General features: G+C 49.8%; 1 long non-coding RNA gene and 2 other non-coding genes across 3 annotated transcripts in view; 2 read left to right on the top strand and 1 right to left on the bottom strand.

Annotated features, from left to right (window-relative positions):
• Positions 1 to 647: 647 nt before the first annotated feature.
• Positions 648 to 11328, bottom strand: part of LOC141117230 (uncharacterized) — a 38873-nt gene continuing 28192 nt past the window's right edge. Inside the window, exon 3 of the long non-coding RNA XR_012237121.1 lies at positions 648 to 736. This is a non-coding gene — a long non-coding RNA (uncharacterized lncRNA). The remainder of the gene's footprint in view (positions 737 to 11328) is intronic.
• TRNAD-AUC (transfer RNA aspartic acid (anticodon AUC)) lies at positions 1135 to 1206 on the top strand. The gene has a single exon. It is a non-coding gene; the product is annotated as a tRNA-Asp (tRNA).
• On the top strand, positions 3161 to 3232 carry TRNAY-AUA (transfer RNA tyrosine (anticodon AUA)). The gene has a single exon. It is a non-coding gene; the product is annotated as a tRNA-Tyr (tRNA).

The following is an 11328-nucleotide window of genomic DNA, read 5'->3' as shown; positions in this document are numbered from 1 at the left end:
TCCGCACGGGTGTGCTAGAGAGCCTCAACCTGGGAGCTGCCTTGCAGCGCAACATCCACACCTCCAGTGGCTCTGGTGAAGACCAGGTGGCTCCTTAGACCCTGTGACTCTGGCACACCTCCGTTTGCATGCGGTCACACTGCTCCACCTCCAAAAAATAGCCACAAAAATAGCTGAATTAAAAGAAAAATGGAGTCCATTCAAAGATACGTCAGAATACAAAGAAAAATCTGCTCAAATACAAAAGTTTTTGGCTAAAGCTGATAAAGACATCAAACATAAAAAAAACTTAAAAATACCAAAGGGATTGGAACATCTATAGAGAAAACAAAGTACTTTTTATCATATTGTAGGGCACTTTTAAAGAAGAACAGGTTGCTTTCAACCAAACTATAAACATATCACATGGCCGGTGTCATGGCTGGTCACCTATACAACACCATGAGAACTGCAGATCAAACAGAAATTAAGATGGAAGCTTCCTTGCTTGTAAAGGATAAGAGGTCAGTGGACGCAATAATAACCACCAACAATGGTGTCAGTGGGTGCACCTTGTGTGTAAACATCAGAAGAACATCTATGGTCTTATACAATCTGCAAGGATGTAGAATGTGAAAGTGAACAAAGTACTTACTAAAGAGGGATTCTCAAGATGTAAAGCAGACGGGGGTCTCTACTCCAGGAATCAAGAAGACAGATGGATATACATCCTTATCTATGTTGATGACATTATAACCTGTTTTGAACAAGAAGGGGATTACAATCAGATAATTCACAAGCTGAAAGAAAATTTTGAAATCAAAGAACTTGGGAACATTAGCTACAATCTGGGTATCCAAATAGAGAGAGAAAAAGATGGAAGTTCTCAGAAAATATCCGAAATCTTGCAACAATTCCATATGCAATATGCAAAGGAAGTGAAATGTCTATGGAACCAGGCTATCAAAAGAGCAATGAAGGAGAAAACTTGCTACCCAACAATGATACGTATCACAGAGCAATTGGTAAGCTGCTATATGTTGCCACTGTGACAAGACCAGACATATTCGCAGCACTGGGATCCAGCGCCATCCTCACCTCGCCTCACCTCGCCATCCCCAAGTTTTTTCCTCCCACACTTCCAAAACTTTCCTCGCGTTGGTGGTGCAGTGGTGAGCATAGCTGCTTATCCAGCAGCTGACCCGGGTTCGATTCCCGGCCAACGCAATTGCCAAAATGGCTGCCTCGACTGCTAATTACTTTGTGTCCCCAGGGAGAAATCTGCAGTGCAAATTAAATGCTGATGGAATAAAATTTAAACCAAAAGGAATGTGTTTATGTATGTGTTTTGTTAAGCATTTTGAATAATATATTTTTTTGCACAAGAATATGATTGTTTTATATTCTCATTTTCAGCCAGTAGGTGGAGCACTCAGCTCATTTTCAGGTATTTTCTAGGCTATCCTTAGCAACTTGGCTGAAAAAAGCCTGCTGTTTACTATATAGTATTTACTATATACTATATAGCTCTCTCTAACACTAACGCTCCCTGTAACCCCAATACTATCCCTTCCTATATCCCCAAGAATAACCCTCCCTGTAACCCCAATACTATCCCTCCCTATATCCCCAAGAATAACCCTCCCTGTAACCCCAATACTATCCCTTCCTATATCCCCAAGAACAACCCCCCTGTAACCCCAATACTATCCCTCCCTATATCCCCAAGAATAACCCTCCCTGTAACCCCAATACTAACCCTTCCTATATCCCCAAGAATAACCCCCCCCTGTAACCCCAATACTATCCCTCCCTATATCCCCAAGAGTAACCCTCCCTGTAACCCCAATACTATCCCTCCCTATATCCCCAAGAATAACCCTCCCTGTAACCCCAATACTATCCCTTCCTATATCCCCAAGAATAACCCCCCTGTAACCCCAATACTATCCCTCCCTTTATCCCCAAGAATAACCCTCCCTGTAACCCCAATACTATCCCTCCCTATATCCCCAAGAATAACCCTCCCTGTAACCCCAATACTATCCCTCCCTATATCCCCAAGAATAACCCTCCCTGTAACCCCAATACTATCCCTCCCTATATCCCCAAGAATAACCCTCCCTGTAACCCCAATACTTTCCCTCCCTATATCCCCAAGAATAACCCTCCCTGTAACCCCAATACTATCCCTCCCTATATCCCCAAGAATAACCCCCCCTGTAACCCCAATACTATCCCTCCCTATATCCCCAAGAGTAACCCTCCCTGTAACCCCAATACTATCCCTCCCTATATCCCCAAGAATAACCCTCCCTGTAACCCCAATACTATCCCTTCCTATATCCCCAAGAATCACCCCCCTGTAACCCCAATACTATCCCTCCCTTTATCCCCAAGAATAACCCTCCCTGTAACCCCAATACTTTCCCTCCCTATATCCCCAAGAATAACCCTCCCTGTAACCCCAATACTATCCCTCCCTATATCCCCAAGAATAACCCCCCCTGTAACCCCAATACTATCCCTCCCTATGTAGAGATGTGAACTGTATCCAGAAAGCTTCGCACCTTCCAGTGTTTTGAATATTGTTGGTCCCGTGATTATTGGACAGCCAGTGACCTCATACCTGTGCACCAGCAGAGTGAGTTATGGGGCGTATAGTCCTTCTGGAATCTGCTGTTATATATTCCCATACTCTAAGACTACAAATCCCAGGGACCCTTGCAGTGGCCTAAAGGTTGCTGGGAGGGATTATAAAAGGAGCTTATGAAGCCCGGGCACGCTCTCTTCCTCCTGGGCCTGACGTAAGACGGAAGAAAAATGAGGTTTACAAACATGTTATTCTTGCCTGCTCTCTATAATAGTTTTGCATAGAGCAGCCGCGATCCTCCCCTTTTTGGGTTCCCTGCTGGCGCTCCTGGCTCCTCCCCCTTGCCCAGTGCACCCCATAGAAAGCCGCTTGCTATGCGGTCCATTGAAGCATAGAGCATGGCTCGGCCCCACCCCCTACTCACTGGCTGTGATTGGCTCCCACTGCTGACTCTCTGTCCAGTGAGGAGAGAGAGAGCTACTGCTCTCAGGCACAGCGCTGGATCAAGATCGAGCTCAGGTAATTATGTGGGGGGCTGGGGGGAGCTGCATATAGGTTCTTTCCTCCCACCCTCCAAAGACATTCCTCGCGTTGGTGGTGCAGTGGTGAGCATAGCTGCTTATACAGCAGCTGACCCGGGTCCGATTCCCGGCCAACGCAATTGCCAAGATGGCTGTCTCGACTGCTAACTGCAGGGTGTAAAATGTACAATGTACTTTATCCTGTCTTCCTAGGTAGTCCTGTTCCCCCCCCCCCCCCCTTCTGTCCAATCACATATACACTTTATTACCAAAAGTATTGGGACGCCTGCCTTTACACAAACATGAACTTTAACCACTTGCCGATCGGGCCATAGCCGAATGACAGCTACAGCGTGGTCGCATAATTCTGGGAGGGCGTACAATGATGATCCCCGCACACACTGGAGTGTCCTTGCTCGCCGGATACTCGGGACCCAGTGCGTCAGGAATCGGGGTAAAGGACCAATCCCAGCGGCCCTTTACCACGTGATTGCTCCGTCCAGCGGATCCAGAGGGATCACTGTCACCGAACCGATGTAATTTCCGGTTCTCTCCTCTCCTCACACCGATCGTGTAAGCAGAGGAGGGTGATGCTGCTTGACTTTTTTTGCATGTATTCCAAGTGCCCAGCAGTGCCACATCAGTACCCAGCAGTGCCCTATCAGTGCCCAGCAGTGTCCTTCAGTGCCACATCAATACCCAGCAGTGCCACATCAGTGCCCATCTGTGATCCAGCAGTGCCACATCAGTGCCCATCTGTGCCCCATCAGTGCCATATCAGTAACCAGCAGTGCCCCATCAGTACCCAGCAGTGCCGATCAGTGCCCAGCAGTGTCCTTCAGTGCCACATCAATACCCAGCAGTGCCACATTAGTGCCCATCTGTGATCCAGTAGTGCCACATCAGTGCCCATCTGTGCCCCATCAGTGCCATATCAGTGCCATATCAGTAACCATCAGTGCCACATCAGTACCCAGCAGTGCCCCATCAGTGCCAATCTGTGCCCCATCAGTGCCACATCAGTAATCAGCACTGTCCCATCAGTGCCCATCTGTGCCCCATTAGTGCCATCTGTGCCCCAGCAGTGCCACATCAGTACCTAGCAGTGCCAGATCAGTACCCAAGCAGTTCCCCATCAACACCCATCTGTGCCCATTAGTGCAACATCAGTACCCAGCCGTGCCACATTTGTGCCCAGCAGTGCCCTACAGTGCCCCATCAGTACCCAGCAGTGCCCCATCAGTGCACATCTGTGTCCCATCAGCATCACATTAGTACCCAACAGTGCTACATCTGTGTCCAGCAGTGCCCTATCAGTGCGCATCTGTGCCCTACAGTGCCACAACTGTGCTCTACAGTGCCCCGTCAGTGCCACTAATGTGCCCATTAGTGCCAATGCAGTGCCCATCAGTGCCACCCTATCAGTGGATGCTCATCAGTGCCGTAGAAATGTGTAAAAAAAATGCGTAGAAAAATTTGTTTTCATTTTCTTTCCACATTTTCCAAAAACTTGGGAAAAAATGACATGTTCAAAAGACTCATTATGCCTCATAGAATATACATTGGGGTTTCTTTCCAAAATGGGGTCATTTTGAGGGCGTTTCCATTGTTCTGATGCTCCAGGGCCTTCAAAAGTGTGATAGGTTGTCAGGAAATTAGATGTGTAATTTATGTCCCTAGAACACCTGACTGTGCTCCCTGTATGTTGGGCCTCTGTATGTGGCCAGGATGTGTAAAGGTCTCACACATGTGGTATCCCCGTACTCAGGAGGAGTAGCAGAATATATTTTGGGGTGTCATTTGTGGTATGCACAGGCCATGTGAGAGAAATAACCTGTTAATATGACAATTTTGCGAATATAAAAAAAAGAAAAGAAAAATCTTAATTTTGCAAAGAATTGTGGGAAAAAAATGAACCGTTCAAAAGACTCATTATGCCTCATAGAATATACGTTGGGGGGGAGGGGGGATGACTATCCATGCCTCTTATTCAATACCTTGGACTGTCTACTTTCCAAAAAGGGGTCATTTGGGGGTATTTGTACTTTCCAGGTTTGTTAGGGCCTCAAGAGATGAGATCGGCCGTCAGTACATCAGGTGTAATCGATTTTCAATGATTGGCACCATAGCTTGTAGACTCTATAACAGTGATTGGCGAACCTTGGCATCTTGGCAACCTTTTGGAACTACATTTCCCATGATGCTCATGCACTCTGCAGTGTAGTTGAGCATCATGGGAAATGTAGTTCCAAAACATCTGGGGGTGCCAAGGTTCACCATCACTGCCCTATAACTTTCACAAAGACCAAATAATATACACTGATTTGGATTATTTTTTACCAAAGATATGTAGCAGTATAAAGTTTGGCCACAATTTATGAAGAAAAATGACTAATTTGCTGAATTTTATAACCGAAACGAAGAAAAAATAATGTAAATCTCAGGACTGGATGTGCAGAAACACCAATGATAATATATATAATAGAAGGGGATGGTTTCCCCTCCCAAACACCCTTGTGAATGAGCCTCTAAGCGGTGGCCCCTGTCTGTGTGATGGTGTTTTGTGACGGAGCTGTGTAAATCTCAGGACTGCATGGACAGAAAAACCAATCCATATAATATATATAGTAATAGGAGGATGTTGGTTTCTCCTCCTGAGCGCCCTATTATCTGTGTGAAGGTGGTGGCCCCTGTCTGAGTGATGGAGTTCTGTGTGCTACATGGCGGAGCTGTGTAAATCTCAGGACTGGATGGACAAACACCAATCCATAAAATATAATAATAAAATAGTAATATTTATGTAATAATCGGAGGAGGTGGTACCCCCATCCCCCTATCCTGAACACTTTCCTACCATGTGAATGAACCTCTAAGGTAGGGGTCCCTGTCTGTGTGATGGGGTTCTGTGTGCTATATGGCGGAGCTGTGTAAATCTCAGGAATGGATGGACAGAAACACCAACCCATAGATTATAATAATACTATAATAGTAATATATATATATATATATATATATAATAATAGGAGGGGATGGTTTCCCCTCCCAAACAGTTTCCACCCATGTGAATGAGCCTCTAAATGGTGGCCACGCCCCCCGCACCTGGGGTTGGCAGGAAGGTGGCCAGAGGGCGGGTACTGAGAGGAGATCCTGGCAGAGGGAGGAGGTGGGAAGGGGGCGGCTGGGGGTTTGAGTGACAGGAAGGGGCGGAGCTTGGTGTTTGGTTGACAGGAAGGGGCGGGGCGTGTGAGGGACAGAGGTAGAAGAGGGGCGTGCAGGCAGAGGGGACATTCATGGGCAGTGGCGGCCTAAGGCCTCGAGCTCACAGGGGCCTCGGGACCGTCTAATTTGCCTGACAATGGGAGAGGAGGAGAGCCCAGCATCGGAAAGGTTTGTGCTGCCTACGGATGGGCGGGACCGATCTAGAACACCGGGACTGCACTGTCTGCTAAGACTCTCCCCGCCGGCTTCTCATCTCTTTTACGGGCTCGGGCAGCGCTGTACGGGGTGAGTCACTGGCCCCCGTGCCGCTATGATTCCTGTAAGAAAAAAAGCCGCACCAGTGATCACAGGGGAGGTGAGCGGTGTCAGCTCAGCCTGTCCTGTCCAGGTCCTCTATGATTGCCAATGAGGATGCTGGAATCAGCTCATACACCGCCCGCTCTGTCCTCTGCACATCCTGCAGATAGGTGTGCTGGAGCATTGACAGGTGGGCGTGGCCAGCGGAGGCAAAACATCTCACTGCTCGCCGTGCTCGGTCCGGAGACTAATGAGCTGCAGACCGCAGAGTTCACTGCTTGGTGAAGCCCCGCCCCCCACGTGTGTTGTGGATTCACCCCAGCAATGCAGAGGCTGCTCAGAGTGCCGGTAGTCTGATAAGTTCGGGGATTGGGGTGAGTCCGATGACATGGACGATCCGTTTTTCTGCACACTGATACATGACCGATCTGTTCATCACCCAGCAAACCACTGCTCTTCCATGTGACCCCCTCTTCATCCCCATCCCTCTCTTCCCCCCTCTTCCGCCTCTCTCTCCCCCCTCTTCATCCCCATCTCCTGCCTTTCTCCCCCTCCTCTCTCCCCCCCTTCCTCTCTCTCCCCCTCCATCCCCATCCCTCTCTCTCTCTTCCCTCCTCCTCAGCCTCTCTCTCCCTCCTCCCCTCTCTTCATCCCCATCTCCCTCCCGCCTTTCTCCCCCTCTCCCTCTTCCCAATCTCTCTCCTCTCTCCCCATCTCCTCCTCTTCCCCTCTCTCTCTCCCCAATCTTCTCTCTCTCCTCTCTCCCCTCTCCTCCTCTCACTCCTCCCCCATTCTCTCCCTCCTCTCTCCTCCTCTCACCCCTCCCCCATTCTCTCCCCTCCCTGTTCATCCTCATTCCCCTCTCTCCCCCCTCCCTCTTCATCCTCATCCCTCTCACTCCCCTCTCTCCCCCCTCCCTCCCCTCTCTCCCCCCTCTCCTCTCTCTGTCCCCATCTCTCTTCCCCCCTATCCCCTCTCTTCCCCCCTCTCACCCCCTCTCTCTCCCCCACTATCGCGCTCTCTCTCTCTCTCTCTCCCCCCACCTCTCGCTCTTCCCCTCTCCCCACTCTCTCTCCTCTCTCCCCCTCTCCTCCTCTTCCCCTCTCCTCCTCTTCCCCCCCTCTCTCCCCAATCTTCTCTCTCTCCTCTCTCCCCTCTCACCCCTCCCCCATTCTCTCCCCCTCCCTCTTCATCCTCATCCCTCTCACTCCCCTCTCCCCTCTCTCCCCCCTCCCTCCTCAACCTCATCCCTCTCACTCCCCTCTCTCTCCTCTCCTCTCTCTTCCCACCCTCCTCTCTCTTCCCCCCCTCCTCTCTCTTCCCCCTCTCCTCTCTCTTCCCCCTCTCCTCTCTCTTCCCCCCCTCCTCTCTCTTCCCCCCTCTCCTCTCTCTTCCCCCCCCTCCTCTCTCTTCCCCCCTCTCCTCTCTCCTCCCCCCTCTCCTCTCTCTGTCCCCATCTCTCTTCCCCCCTCTCACCCCCTCTCTCCCCCCCACTATCGCTCTCTCTCCCCCTCCTCTCTCTCCCCCTCTTCCCCTCTCTCTCTCTCTCCCCAATCTTCTCTCTCTCCTCTCACCCCCTCCCCCATTCTCTCCCCCTCCCTCTTCATCCTCCTCTTCCCTCTCACTCCCCTCGCCCCCCTCCTCTCTCTCCCGTTCCCCCCCCCCCTCCCTCCTCACCCCTCTCACTCCCCTCTCACTCCTCTCTCCCGACTATCCCCTCTCTTCCCCCCCCTCTCTCGCCCACTATCTCTCTCTCCCCACCTCTCGCTCCTCCCCTCCCTTTCTTCTCCCCTTTCTCTTACCTCTCTTTCCACTCCTCACTCATCCCTCTCTTTGTCTCTCACCCCCACACTATTTTGCTCCCCTTTTCTCTCTTTCTCCCCACCTCTCTCCCTCCCCCCCTACTCTCTCACATATTTTCCTACTTCCCTCTTTCTCTCCTCTCTTTTCTTGACACTGCAGTACAAAGAAATTCAGCTAGTGCTTTTCTGTATTCAGGTTCACTGACCATAGTAAATGCATTGGCTGTCCACAGCAGGTATGGGGCATAAGTTTAGGAAAATAGATGATGGATCCATGGCCTTTGTTAGGTAATGTGAAATTTGGGCATAACGTAGAACTGTCTAGTAAACGCCGTTCACTATACAGAGGGAGCTTGTGTTACAGTGCATATCCTGGTGTGATATGTTCCAATGACATGCTGGAATCCTTGAGGACTAGGGGTGCAATGGATCAAAAAACTCACGGATCGTATCGATCCTCGGATCAGAGTCACGGATCGGATCATTTTCGGATCAGCAAAAAAAACCAAAAAAAAAAAAACCACACAAATCTTGTTACACCCACCGGAGTTTTAGATTTAAAAGCTATTTTCAACACAAAATGGAGCTTATATGCATAAATACAGTATTTGTAGATCGGACAGACTGTTTAGATGTTAGATTGTAAAAGCAACAGCAAACCTGCTGACCTTACACGGTTGCTAATGTGACAGAACACCTCTGATTTTCACATTTAACGTCCCCCACTGTAATACAGCCACATGTCCCCCACTGTAATACAGCCACATGTCCCCCACTGTAATACAGCCACATGTCCCCCACTGTAATACAGCCACATGTCCCCCACTGTAATACAGCCACATGTCCCCCACTGTAATATAGCCACATGTCCCCCACTGTAATATAGCCAGTCCACATGTCCCCCACTGTAATATAGCCAGTCCACATGTCCCCCACTGTAATACAGCCACATGTCCCCCACTGTAATACAGCCACATGTCCCCCACTGTAATACAGCCACATGTCCCCCACTGTAATATAGCCACATGTCCCCCACTGTAATATAGCCACATGTCCCCCACTGTAATATAGCCAGTCCACATGTCCCCCACTGTAATACAGCCACATGTCCCCCACTGTAATACAGCCACATGTCCCCCACTGTAATACAGCCACATGTCCCCCACTGTAATACAGCCACATGTCCCCCACTGTAATATAGCCAGTCCACATGTCCCCCACTGTAATACAGCCAGATGTTCCCCACTGTAATACAGCCAAATGTCCCCCACTGTAATACAGCCACATGTCTCCCACTGTAATATAGCCAGTCCACATGTCCCCCACTGTAATACAGCCACATGTCCCCCACTGTAATACAGCCACATGTCCCCCACTGTAATACAGCCACATGTCCCCCACTGTAATACAGCCACATGTCCCCCACTGTAATACAGCCACATGCCCCCCACTGTAATACAGCCACATGTCCCCCACTGTAATACAGCCACATGTCCCCCACTGTAATACAGCCACATGTCCCCCACTGTAATACAGCCACATGTCCCCCACTGTAATATAGCCACATGTCCCCCACTGTAATATAGCCAGTCCACATGTCCCCCACTGTAATATAGCCAGTCCACATGTCCCCCACTGTAATACAGCCACATGTCCCCCACTGTAATATAGCCACATGTCCCCCACTGTAATATAGCCAGTCCACATGTCCCCCACTGTAATATAGCCAGTCCACATGTCCCCCACTGTAATACAGCCACATGTCCCCCACTGTAATACAGCCACATGTCCCCCACTGTAATATAGCCACATGTCCCCCACTGTAATATAGCCACATGTCCCCCACTGTAATATAGCCAGTCCACATGTCCCCCACTGTAATACAGCCACATGTCCCCCACTGTAATACAGCCACATGTCCCCCACTGTAATACAGCCACATGTCCCCCACTGTAATACAGCCACATGTCCCCCACTGTAATATAGCCACATGTCCCCCACTGTAATATAGCCAGTCCACATGTTCCCCACTGTAATACAGCCAGATGTTCCCCACTGTAATACAGCCAAATGTCCCCCACTGTAATACAGCCACATGTCTCCCACTGTAATATAGCCAGTCCACATGTCCCCCACTGTAATACAGCCACATGTCCCCCACTGTAATACAGCCACATGTCCCCCACTGTAATACAGCCACATGTCCCCCACTGTAATATAGCCACATGTCCCCCACTGTAATATAGCCAGTCCACATGTCCCCCACTGTAATACAGCCAGATGTTCCCCACTGTAATACAGCCACATGTCCCCCACTGTAATACAGCCACATGTCCCCCACTGTAATACAGCCACATGTCCCCCACTGTAATACAGCCACATGTCCCCCACTGTAATATAGCCACATGTCCCCCACTGTAATTCAGTCACATGTCCCACACTGTAATATAGCCAGTCCACATGTCCCCCACTGTAATACAGCCACATGTCCCCCACTGTAATACAGCCACATGTCCCCCACTGTAATATAGCCACATGTCCCCCACTGTAATATAGCCACATGTCCCCCACTGTAATATAGCCAGTCCACATGTCCCCCACTGTAATACAGCCACATGCCCCCCACTGTAATACAGCCACATGCCCCCCACTGTAATACAGCCACATGCCCCCCACTGTAATACAGCCACATGTCCCCCCCACTGTAATACAGCCAGTCCACATGTCCCCCCACTGTAATGCAGCCACATGTCCCCCCACTGTAATACAGCCACATGTCCCCCCACTGTAATACAGCCACATGTCCCCCACTGTAATACAGCCACATGTCCCCCACTGTAATTCAGCCACATGTCCCCCACTGTAATAAAGCCACATGTCCCCCACTGTAATACAGCCACATGCCCCCCACTGTAAT

Source organism: Aquarana catesbeiana, linkage group LG13 (genome assembly GCF_042186555.1).
Source record: "Aquarana catesbeiana isolate 2022-GZ linkage group LG13, ASM4218655v1, whole genome shotgun sequence".
In the NCBI taxonomy this organism is placed as follows: Eukaryota; Metazoa; Chordata; class Amphibia; order Anura; family Ranidae; genus Aquarana; species Aquarana catesbeiana.
This window is presented reverse-complemented; position numbering and strand designations above follow the sequence as displayed.